The sequence below is a fragment of the Rhyacophila brunnea genome, unplaced genomic scaffold, assembly GCF_057557595.1.
Source record: "Rhyacophila brunnea isolate RB1 unplaced genomic scaffold, BYU_Rbru_1.0 scaffold_17, whole genome shotgun sequence".
NCBI lineage: Eukaryota > Metazoa > Arthropoda > Insecta > Trichoptera > Rhyacophilidae > Rhyacophila > Rhyacophila brunnea.
This window is the reverse complement of record NW_028232827.1, coordinates 20,196,012-20,209,588: the sequence shown is the minus strand read 5'-3', so window position 1 is coordinate 20,209,588 and position 13,577 is coordinate 20,196,012. Positions and strand designations below refer to the sequence as shown.

At 31.8% G+C, this 13,577-nt stretch overlaps 1 protein-coding gene across 1 annotated transcript in view; it reads right to left on the bottom strand.

The window, feature by feature from the left end:
- The window catches only part of LOC147073812 (uncharacterized), a 548,328-nt gene that overhangs the window by 532,341 nt on the left and 2,410 nt on the right, over positions 1-13,577 (bottom strand). The window lies entirely within an intron of this gene.

Below are 13,577 nucleotides of genomic sequence, written 5' to 3'. Positions count from 1 at the left end.
CAAATAATAATGATTCATGTTCCATTTTCAAATTCTCCATAGACAAATTTTTGTTTAATATAGGATAACTCAACTCAGCTCAGTCAGCGTAGCCGTTTTAATATTGGGAAAATAATTAGGTCCGCTGGCATCACCGGCAAAAAGTGATAAAGGTAATGTGCCACCGTTGAAAACAAAATGTGACGTCAAATTGAAATTTGAACCGAAAACTCCCCAACACGGGGTCGATAATTTGATTACATAGTAATTTGATTGGTTCGGTAGGTTTGTTAGCCGGAGGGAACTGAACCAGCAGCCGCCAGTGACGCAATATACATACAACTAATGTGCTATAGCCTGCTACCTGGCTATCTAACATAGACATAATAACTATATGCCATCAGCTTTGTAGTATTGCAACCTTGAACAAAACTTTCTCCATATAAATAGAGGCTATAATAATAATTATGTAAACATTGCCAAGATAAGTTCTGAATTTGAATTCGTTATGATTGTAGATATAGTATAAAGTGGCAACCTTCGTAGTCAAATGCGTGAGCGGCTTCTAACTCATTTTTTTAGTTATGTTTCAGTTGTATTCGTTTTATCCTCAGCTTCTTATTGTCCTATTGGTAAAATTGTGTGCCTAGTGATAACTATAAACAGCAAAAAAAAGGTACTGTTTATCGTGCAATATCATGAGCTTAGACTATAATTATTTTGCTAAAAAGAATCGTAGAAAAATTCTGTACTACAACGCTTGATGGCAATTACACAGAACTTTAGTGCAGGTAAATATTAGTAGCAGTGCTGGAAATGGAAAATTTTACAAACCGGAGCGTCCGATAATTTTACGAAAATATTAACATACATAGTTTTCTAATATTACGTGTATTTTACAAAGAAAGTATGTTAGATTTTTTTGTTATATGGCCTATTTAGCTCAGACGATCAAGTTTTTTTTTCACGAGACGGAGCGATAATTTCGGGGATTTTATGAACCGGAATGGCCCTCCGGTGCGCTCCGGTCCATTTAGAGCCCTGATTAGTAATCATACACAAATTATATTATTTACGTTAACACATAGAGAGATGGCTGCTATAAACTATTGTTTATTATAGCGGTGGATTGTTTTGTTTTGACGTTTCGTTAAAATATACGTATGTATGCTTTACTCTTGTGATTCTTCATCTAAATAGTGTAACTAATAATGTTTATATTTTAGTGAAACGTGTGATGTTTTTCAATATTGAATAATAGACTATTATAATGAATTCTTATTATAAACTATATTAATAAGTATCGTTTACATCAACTATATCTGTATTTATCAATAATGTGTATCCTTTTATTTATAATAAGAATGTAATTTTTATATACTTACACATAATGAATGTATTTTAATTTTATAATTAAAATAGTTTTATTATCTACCTAATTTTCAAATTATGGAAATAGTCCGATGAGATAGAATGTGTATATTGTATTAAAAACATAAAAATACCAATATGATAATGTCATGTTAGGCATGCAATGGATGCTTTATATATTAAAATACACATATTATTATAAAATACATTTCATATACAGATTTCAGATTGATTAATTTTACTGGCAACACAATAATGTTTCAAACTCGAAATTAATATCGAACTGATTTTCCGTTTTAGCATCAAACAGCTAGCAAGCAGTAGGTAGTTACACAGATACACGCGTATTTACAATGATTAAGGACGTATTTATGTTCACATAACATTTCCCGCGGCTAAATTGCAGAATGGATGTTCTCATTTTGCTACTTCCAGTTCCCGAGAATCAGATTTACGACATTAACGCGTTAAATACACAGATTAAAATTACAATCCTACAGAATATTTTACTTACACGGCAAATGATAATAATATAACAACCTAATTTTGTTGCCATGGCTACATTTAGAAAAGATGTGCATTATTATAAGGGATTGGTATGTAATTTGTTGGTGTTTTGGCCAAGTATTTATTACTGACAATTAATAGAGTACACACACTAGCTATAAATACCGAACTGTCTTTTTTCAATCCAATAAAGTCAGCCGGTGTTAATCCATTTTCAATATCTAAAATTACAAATCTGTAAATTCTTTACCTGATAGTGTATTTTAATGATATTTAATTGATATTAAATTAACGTGTTAATTTAGTATATGCCTACGTGTATAAACTGTAATTAGTATCTAACAATATTCTGTGTCAGTTGTACGTTTGCCATTAATGAGTGTGCAAAGTGCCTGAAGATGTAGATAAGCGAAACTCATCGACTTGTTTTGACGAAAGAATACTCAACCATTTACAAAAACGCCAGTGAGTATGTATCGAGTAGGTATTTCTCATAATGTTTGATAAAATGTCTTTAATGATACAACAGGTCGAGTAGTAAAACACATCACAGAAACACTCCTGCGGGTCTATTCTATACACAAGGCTGCTTTCGGTCGCTACGACGGCTAACCTAGGGTAGGTTTGTATCAAAGTATTGACACTTATTGTAACAATTACAATAAGTCGGTTGTAATTGTTGCAATAAGTGCTATATTATTTTAACAGCACCTCTCTTGGCTGTGATAAAATTTAGAGCGAGATAGACAGTTTTGACTGCTTAGTTTAGGTTTAGACGGCTAACTTATTGTAACAATTATAATACCTCAATACAAATATGTAATAAATATTATCACTTTATCACTTTAGCGGTCGATAGTCGCCTTTTGTATAGAATAGACCCGCTGCTTGAGAAAATTACATAGGCATATTATTGTGACCTCAACAGCGCATCTATTCTATACACAAGACTGCTTTCGGCCGCTATCTACGGTAGGAAAGTATCCAAGTATTAGCACTTATTGTAACAATTGCAATAAGTTAGTTGTAATTGTTACAATAAATGCTATGTTTTAACAGGACCTCTCTTGGCTGTGATAAATTTTATAGTGAGATAGACAGTTTTGAAAGTTCAGACGTTATTGTAATTGTTACAATAAGTGTTAATATTTCCATACATTCCCACCCTATTTAGCTGCCGTAAAGGCCGAAAGCAGTTTTGTGTACAGAATAGATGCGCATGAATCAAATCTGGAAACCCTAGTAAGAGAAACTGGTATGTATCTTGTACATTGTACTAATATGGATGCTAAACTTAACTGACATCTCAAAAACTCCCAATATTTTATATATAACTGTTTCTAAATAATAAACGTACTACCGCAAGACGATAAATAAATGAAGATGCATCAGCAAACATTTTTTTTTATTATCATAGATTCAATTTTAATTTAAGACCAATTTATGACATTTGAAACATACACTTTTTGATTAACTATTTTTAACATTTTCAATGAATTAATCGGTTTACTGGTGATAATATTTACGATTACAATATCCGTTATAATTTATTACAATATTTAAAATCGCTTCATATAGGTACATCATAAAATACTGTATTTCATCGATTATAAGTAGCATACGATTATAAGATTATAGAAGACATTAACATTGTTGTCTACTCTAATTTTAAATACCTAAATAACTTTATTAAAAAGATGGAAAGTCATTAAATGAAAATAAAAACAATATCTAAAATTAATGTATTTTCTATCATTTTTCGAATTAGTTTCGTTTATCTTTGTGTTTTCTCGTAAATAAAATCGTTTTTGACAGCGATTGTAAGACGCCATCGATTATAAGACGTACCCCGAACGAAAGACACTTAAATGTAGTGAATACAAATGGATTAATAAATCAATCGAGTGTATAATAATACGAAAATGTATAACGACTAATGCATGATTCAATATCATTAAAGCTAACAATCAAAATGTCTGGAGCTGTGATAGTGAATAATATGACCGAGAAGTGACTGACTGTAGACTGTAGGAAGAAACCTCTCTGACAAACAAACACTGCCTCCTGCATTGTCCAGTCTTTAGTGGTATGTCAGTATGAAGCATACACGCAATCATCATGATTAAGTATTATATAAAGGAATGCCGGTTACACAACACAATTGATCTGAACAGATGGATTATTATCTAATATGCATGTGCACCTTTGTTGAATCATATGGTTTGTATCTTATATATTGTGCAATATAAAAATAACAGCAAGCTGTTCGCTGATAGGATAGCACGCTTCTTTCCTGATTGGTGAGTTGCAGGTATGCATTCACATGTTATTATAGATCCTGCATCTATCGTATCTAGTTTTGGTATGGTCACAATCGTGAGGCTGTAGTTTTAAATCTCGAATATGGAGAAATATGGGATATACTTAAATATGTGTTAAAGAATATGTTATTTTTAATAGTTACGTACGTGTGAGTGTCACAATGTACATTAAAGTTTGTCACTTTAAAAAACGCATATAATATTATAACGTATTGATTCATTAAAATACTTTAAAACAAGGCCGACTATATTCAGGCCGTGGCAAAAATTGAATTACGATGCCAGTGCTAGTTACTGATTATCTTAGAATGCAATCCAGTAAAATGTAACGCAATAAATGAAGGTTTTCTATTGCATATTTCGTTTAAATTATTACCATTCATTTAAATATGCAACAATCATAATTCTCTATTAACAGTTTGCCATATTGCATTCGAAGTATCAACAATAACCAGCACTACCATCAAAGTTTACAGTTTCGTGTAACAATAGTGGGCTTTGATTTGAATGTACCTAAACATCGATATATTTTAATAGATTGCATACGTCGTATTCTCCAGCTAGATGTCCTTCGTAGGCTGAAGCTCTATCTCAACTATATAATTCTTCAAAATTATAAAGACATAATCAGATCCATATCATTAAACGTTATCTGCAGCGCTCGTAATGGAAAATTTTACGAACCGGAGCGCATGATAATTTTACGAAAATATTAACACTGTTACTTATCTAATTCTTTAAAAAAACGATTTTGTTAGATTTTTTTATAATATGACATATCTCGCTCAGACGGTCAAATTAATATTTACACGAGACGGAGCGATAATTTTGGGGGTTGTATGAACCGGAACGGTGCTCCGGTGCGTTCCGATCCATTTCGAGCCCTGGTTATATATTAAGATGTTTCTATAATGTCGTTAATCGAATAAGCTTGTGAATCTACCCGCGCGACCAATAATTGCACACGTGTGCTATCTGATGCACTCTGTAAATATAATAAAAATAGTTTTTTCGTTTATACATGATAAAATTTACAAAACAAATAAGGCATTTTTGAAGTTATACTTCTTTTGGCGCGTTTGGGAAATCAGATCAGAGTGTATTTTTGGCGTGTGACATGACGTGACACATAATTCGTGGGTCGGGATGTGTAGTCAGATAAGTCACAAATTGTCATTTTGAGATATAGCAAAAACAAAGTTCAAAAAATTCCCCACATTCCCCTAATTATAGTTATGTTTTTTTATGGATAACAAATCAAAGTACATGTAATTGGCTTTCAATTATATGTCCTAGAAGTATTCTAACTATTTTGTTTCATTAAAACTTAATTGGTTTTAAAAAAAGGGAATTGACTTAACTGGATTTGCACAAAAAATGATTGACTTACCTTACTACGCACAAAGTAATATTGTTATGTTTTCATGTTAATCCGACTAATATTAGCAATAAAACACATATTTTATACATAAATCTTATTGATTTATTTAACAAAATATTATATAAATTTAAAAGTAGCATTTTTATAACTTTTTTTTACTTTAATGTTATTTAAGTAGTGAAAAGGCACACAAACCTGAATATTATAAAGGTTCATCGTTATCATTAAACTTCAGTATGGATTTCTTCAATGGTATCAAGTTAAATATCACTGACTATCTCAGATGTCTCAAGTGACTCATAAAATTCTCTATAATACGGTGAAATGTATGGAAGTAAGTCTATCAAATCTTTCGTCTTGTCTCGTCTTATATATGAAATTTGTTAAAATGCAGTCGTCTCGTCGAGAGTTCTTTTAAATTTCACTATTCCCGGTTCGTGTTTGTTGAATTGAAGCCACTTAACATCTCTCCAAACAAACTTATTCCCATCTGTGTCTATTTTTCTGAGTGACAATGGTCCTTTTAATCGATCCGAGTAGTTAAAAATTTGTAATTGCACGAGTCATTTCAGTGACTTTAAAAGGATTTTTCTTTGCAGCCTCACACATTGATTTGGCCCAATCATGAGGATGTTCGATCGTTCCACCAAATGTCTTTTTTTTCTTCTCAATTATGCGATGATCACTATCGCACTCCATATGTGTGTGGCCAGGGACTAAAAAGTGTGATCAATTTTGTTTAAAGTCTCAGAATGTTTTACTGCTATCATGCACATTACAGCTACGTAACTATTTTTGTTTTGACCCGCACATCTATCAGAATACATGATCACATGCTTAATATTATCATGTATCCCCTTGGTTAAGTATTTTAACAGACATGAAGCGATATCGTTAGCTTCTCTATTAGCAAGAGTCTCATGGCATACATAGCAATATCCCTAGTTATTATCACAATCATGCACTGTCAAATGTCGTTTGTAAAAGGCCAGGGAACTTTGCTGCATGTCAAATGTTACAATTTGGCAAGAAGAATCTTGCAAGTACTCTTTATCACAACTTTTAGCTGAACATGCAAAGTCAGCTTCGTCATGATGCTCTTTCAATTCCTCACGATTTTTATTTCTTTCTTCATCGTTGGTGGAATTCTTATTTAAGTTAAGTTTATCGCATTTTTGGCAAGTATCCTTATTTGGCCGTTTGAATGTTAAGTTCATGCCATGGAATATTTCTGCGTATAAACGAATATTGATGGAATTAGAGCTAATAACTCTTCAAATATTGAGAATACATCACAATTATTGTCAAATGTGGCGGTAAGTATTTTCTGACAGTCCTTTCTCGAGCTATGAATCTTATACTGATGGAGTTGAGAGTATATGTGTCTTTGCTATTTGCCTATCTTCTTCGCTATCTTTGTTTTAAGAGATATTTTTCCTCTTGCATCTTCTTGAATAAGTACCTATACCGGAAGTAGTTGCACTTTTTTTTCAAAACATATTCAAAAAAATGTGACTTTCACTTAATGTTTTTAGTGTACAACCTTTACAAATTGGTTTCCGTAACAGTTCAACAGTCAAGTAATATTGAACTGTTACTTGGCGAAAATGTTGTTTTCCTGGTTCGCTTTGTCTGATACGACTTTTTTCATAACTCTTCATTTTAAAATTCATAACTTCCATTATAGGTAGTTGTTGTGTAAATTTTGCCAGTATTTCGTGCAACTTTTTTATCATTTCTGAAGGCTTTGTATCGTCCCTTAAGTTACATTTTTGGTGATTTTTACTTCTCAATCGAGAACGAGGGTAACAGGTTAAAACATCGTTGTGATGTGTAATCGTGGAAGCACTATTTGAGCATGAAGCGCGTGGTTCTTCAATGTTGGTAAATTAGACTATTAATTCTTGAATATTAAAATCAGGATCTTTTATGCTATCAATGATTCGCCAACATACAAGTTATTGGAGTATGTGGTTGAACCTAGAAGCAAGATTATTTGTTTGGATATTGTGTACGTGTTTTTAGATTTAAATAAATCAAATTCGATAAATTTGGTATATTTTTATTATTTACACATAATACACATACCTACTTATTTATATAAGTCATAATTTATTATAATATGATTCAAAATTTCTCAAAATATCTTAAAAAATACATTAGATTCACAAAAATCAACACTGAGTAGGTATGACGTTTGAAGGTAAGCCAACTATGAGTAGTAAGGTAAGTCACACAAAATGTTTGACTTATCTGACTACTCATGTGACTTAACTGTGTACACACCCCGTAAAATAAAAAATATGTTTTGACTGAAACTGCATCTCGCCAATGGTGAGACGTACGGCTTACCTGACTACACATAATGAAAGATAATTTTTTTTTTAGTATAGTGGCATTCATATCTCATTTTTGCTATTTTGTGACTTACCTGACTACACATCCCGACCCACGAATTTATTTTTTCACACGAAAAAAAACGCACTCGATTGGATTCGAACCACCGATTGTTCGGTTATCAGCCGAACAAACTACCTTTACGCCACGGTATGGTACTGCAATCGTGGCTATTATACAGTACATTATTATAGTTTAGAATTGTTCCGTTGCCTAGGCAGCGAATTTATTATTGTCGGCCATTTGCAATTCCTTACGTAAACAAACGATTACACGTCAGAGTGACAGTTGGTACTTTAAAAATAAAAACAACGAGAAACCATTATATAATTTAGTAATATAAGTTAAAGTGTATAGAAATAAACCAACGGCGTTCCAATAAGCGGTCCTTTTTCTTGAGTGTGTAATTTAAAAAGATAATTAAGAGCTAGTCAAAGAATCTAGTTTATCACATGTTTTGTTTTTGTTTTGTTACGTCAAAGAAGTATAGCTTCTAACGCGCGTACATAAGTACAGACACCTATTTTTTTATTTTTAAATTAAGTATATACTTACGCGCTTAATCTAAATAATTGAGTAACTAAATTAACTTTCCTTACAATAACCATACATGTTTTAATTAGTTAATATTCCGAAAAGTTTTATCAGCCGAGAAGTGTAGTAAAACCAATTTAATATTGAAATCTGAATTAAATCCGTATTGCCCTTTATCAGCCTTCGAAATCTATATATATCCATAAAGTCGTAAACAAGTATCTGGCAGGATGGCTGGCTACCTGGAAAAGTTTGGTGCTACATTAATTTGACGCCAACATTTCGCATGCCACTGAAAGTTAGTTATATCATAATATAATAATCATGAATCTTAACTTTAACTTACACGTGCGATATGACAACTTTACAACCATTCGGTAAACCTAATCTACTAATATATTATATTTATATAAGCTTAATATGATCATGTGGTTAATCATGGCCTATTAATTTAATGAGTAAACCTTCATAAACTAGTAATAAATGCTGCTCATTTAATGCGATATACGCGTAAGGCTGTAAAAATGCTCGATATTGTATAATTTCTTCAATTATTGTGGATTCGTATCATTATTTTCATGTTGTGACAAATGATACTATTAGTTTCAAAGTCGGTTACCTTTATTTTTACCCCGTTTTTATTAGCTCGTATTCTTGTTTGTCCCGTACAGATTTTTTCTTGTTTGTCCAAGATTTTTAACTAATTTCCCGAATAGCTAGACATTTTAAACTTTTAGAATATATCAGAACACGACGGGAATGCATTTTTTAATACTTGTGGCCATCTTTAAGCAGAACTGAATTCATTTTCAGTTAATTCTGTTTTGTATGTTTCGGGGAAAATTCGTTAAAAGTAATATTTACTACTCACTATTATTGGTTGCTTAGTGGGTCCTAGCAACTAAATTATTAATATATAAGTTCGTTACTATGGAAATCAATATGAAATGTCAAAATGACATTTCAGTATTCTATATTTATTAATACATAGAATTGTCAAGTTTATATGATTCAACAGAAAATTTAAAAACGTGGTATATAAAAAGTTTTTTTTATCTTGTAATTATTTTATATTTTTCTTGATTCTGGTTCATTTAGTATGGATATTCATAAACTATCAAATCCAGCTTCATTCGTCGATAAATCGATAATAAACCGGGGATAAAAAATAAAATAAAAATCATTAATTCCAACTACCAACGTGGTAAGCACCTAGTAAAAATATTTATAGATTATATATAGATTTTGGCATATTTTAATAATTACATGATTGGACTGAATTATTTCGAGGCCCACGATAAGATGGTTTTTTATTTTTATATACCTCAAGCATGATAATTCTCAATCCGCAATAAAAAAAGAATTAAAACTACTAAGTAGTAGATAGAAACTGGTTAAAATTTCTCGTCTACTTTCTGTTTAAAATCGTAATGAACGTCAGTGCGGTGCCCAATTGTCCCATTCCCTTTCCTGGTATGACAATGATATCCTACATATGTATAAATAAATATGAAAGAAAGATATTTCGTTTTTTTTTTTACAAATCATTAGACAGTACATTACGCAAATGTCTATTGTTAGTAATACAAAACTTCATGACAGTGACATGGGTAAACAGTTCTCATGAAATATTAACAAAATTCTGTTAGAATAGTTCTATTCGGAATCATTTATCTACGCATATATTTTCCATACAAAGGTTTGCCGGAATGAGTATCATTTTATCTCGGTCAGATAAAAGTATGCTTTTGAATAAAATATAATTTCAATTATTTGAAAGGTTTTCTTTCCAATCGCAATGGTTCCTGACAGCATACACACCGGCTGTACGTACGGCTTCAGAATATGATTTGTACAGGGAATATCTCCCAACCTAACAAAGCTATACTTGTTCAATGTGCTACTGAGAATATCACAAGACAGATTTGTTTTTTTTTCAATATTTAAATACTGGAAAAGCTTTTTTAAGTCTACCTACTTCTCGTTTGACGTATATTTTAATACTATAATCGGTTTGGTGAACAGTCTAATCCAGGGTTTCCCAAACAATGTTCCGCGGAACACTGGTGTTATATATTATATACAATAGGTGTTCCGATAATTTATCAGAAGAGTATCCCAGTGTGTCAAAATAATCTATTATTATGTTCTTTCTGTTTACTACTACATATTTTATGCGAAGCAGGATTTTATTATTATGTCGCAACGAAATTAAAGTCCAAGAATAAGCTTGACGCCACACCAGATATAGGAATTCAACTTTCTTATATTGTGCCTGATCAAGATCAACAAGATTTGAAATTCAAGGACCCGATGTAATCGAAGTCATTAAGATATTCATTCACTTATATCTGTATGCGTTATGTTTTAAAAATAATTACTAAATCAATAATTAATGTTTTTCTCATTTTTTTTTTTAATTATTCATTATATAATTATTATACCTTTTTTTTTTTTTTGACCATGTCCGATCCTAATAGGATCATATGGGCCTCCACAGAGTAGAGGTTTGTATTAACAGATTTTGTTTTTTACGAGAAATGGGTGTCAGACACTTGCTCAACCTATTAGGTCCATACCCTGACTCACACACAAACTGAAAAACAATATGTGTACTTGCCAGACCCAGGATTCGAACCTGAGACCCACAGCGTGATAGTCCAACGCTTATGCCGCGATATTTTCAGGATTTGTGAAATGTTCCATCGCAGGAAGAGTTTGGGAACCCCTGGAACCGATGTATTCGTACTTTTTTTGCTCATAATACAGAAATGACGCATATTATAAATCAGACAGGTAAAAATCAATAAGAAATTTAATTTTCAATATTAAAAAAAGTATTTGATTAATATTATTCATAAATTTAAACTTAATCAATTTAACACTTACAATAATAATTATTATTAGTACCTATACGAACCTAATTTTTTTCTAAAAATATACTTGTCCAAATATATTAATTACTTAATAATATATAGTCACCTACTTAAGAAAAAAAATACCATTATCACTTTTAAGAGGAGCATATTATAGGCCTCGCTCTAGTGTACGAAAACCAAGGTCTCCGGAAGTTGCTTCTGGGACTCTCAGCACAACATTAAATGCCGCCACGGAATACGCCTGTATAACGGGTGTGGAGACGTAGCGAATGGTGGAGGGAAAAGTAATGCTTCGACACAGTGAAGGTTATATTGATAATTTTTTTACGAGGAATGGTGGTTAGTTATTCGCTGTATCTTGATTTGACCTAAACACACATTGAAATAGCAACGTGTAATTTAGATAGTAAATTTACATCTATCCTCCAATGAAATATTTTGAAGACCGCATAATAACAGAATTAATGATGTCGGTGGAACGTGAAAATTAATACAGATTATTAGTGTATGTAGAAATGAATTGTAAATAAATCCTCTAAAATAATACGATATATAATTTGAGGTTATTTTTAATATTCGCCGGTCAAATAATATATTTTGTACATTGGTGCAATGTACAGTAAATCATTTGGTACATAGACATTGATGTGGACTGAAGAGCATAATAGACAATATTTCCAAACACGCAGTGTATGTGAGGCCACAACAAAACCGCAGCAGTGAGATATTAATCCCACAGAGGACAGACCACAATGTACGAGTCAGGTTCCATTCCGCTTCTCTTCATTGTCAATTATTTAAATCACCATGAGGTCAATTAAATTAAGTGCCACTTAAGAATACAACTAAAGTTATCATGTGCCGTGTCACGGCGACCTACGTTTTGGAATAAATTGCAGCTAGCGGCTTACCTACGAATGGTGAGATTTCAAAACATTTTGTCTATCAACAGCGTTATTTCATGATCTCGATGTTTCTAATTTAAAATGGGATATTTTGTCAAGACAAGAAGATCCTGCAATAACGATTTGTATAAAAAATCCAAATGATAATTCATAATAATTATATCATCACATTAATACGACAACTAGGTATATAACTTCGATGTTAACATTTGAAACTTAGTGCGGTGCATATAATTGGATTGAATTAGTTTTCCTAGGTATCACGCCATATTGACAATATTCAGTTGTCAAAAAGTAGGCAAAATCAATTTATTTTAAAGTAGTAATAATTCTAGTTGTAGATTTTAAAGAGTAAAGCTGATGAATTCTCATATCTTCTGTTTAAAGCATTAAAACCCCCAACTTTTATGAATATGTGTGTATTCTATAAAGAAGGAATAACAGAGATTCACTTAATATTTCTAAAAACAGTATTTAAATCGAGTTACTGAATTGTAGTATTGAGGTGATGATATAGATAGGCATACATGTAGCATATAGTTATATAAAATAAAAATATGACGTCTATAATATAAAGATATTCATTGAAAATTTTTATCAAAAATATACCCGGCGTATTAATAAATCATCAAATTGTATCTCTATAAAATATATATATATGGACATAATTCTCCTAGCACCGATGCTACAACAGCTATCTTCGCGCTGCCGATCTCACGTGGTAGGAGGCCCCCGGACGTGGTGGTGTACCGATGGATGATGCAACCTTGTCTTTACCCTGTGTTCCAATGCTGAATCGTTTTAGAGTAAATTAGTATAAAGATATAGCCAAAACTACAAGTATATTACGAAGCCTGTGATACGCAGGATGCATCACAGGCAAAACACGTCTCGGATACCCTTTATTAGAAAAGAACAGACCCGATAGACTTGCGTAGTTGATGAAGTGCTCAAAAGGGGAAGATAGATAAGAAACTAAACTTAACTCATTTAGTGCTGACAACGCGACTGGCGCGTTTGTATTAGTTGGCCATTAGATGTAATTAACATGATATTTAAATATAGAAATTAATTACTAATTGTCTGGTCAGCTGTGATTGTGTTTAATGCATACGTGAAAAGAACAAGCAAAATATGAATCCCCTTGTCAGCAATCTTCTTATACGATGGAAATGAACATCCCATCTCAATCGATATAATTACGACACAATGAAAAAAATACAAAATATGGATTATATTATTGCAAATGGCTAACTATGTTTTATTTATATGATGATTATTTCAAGGCGTGTAAGTATAATTT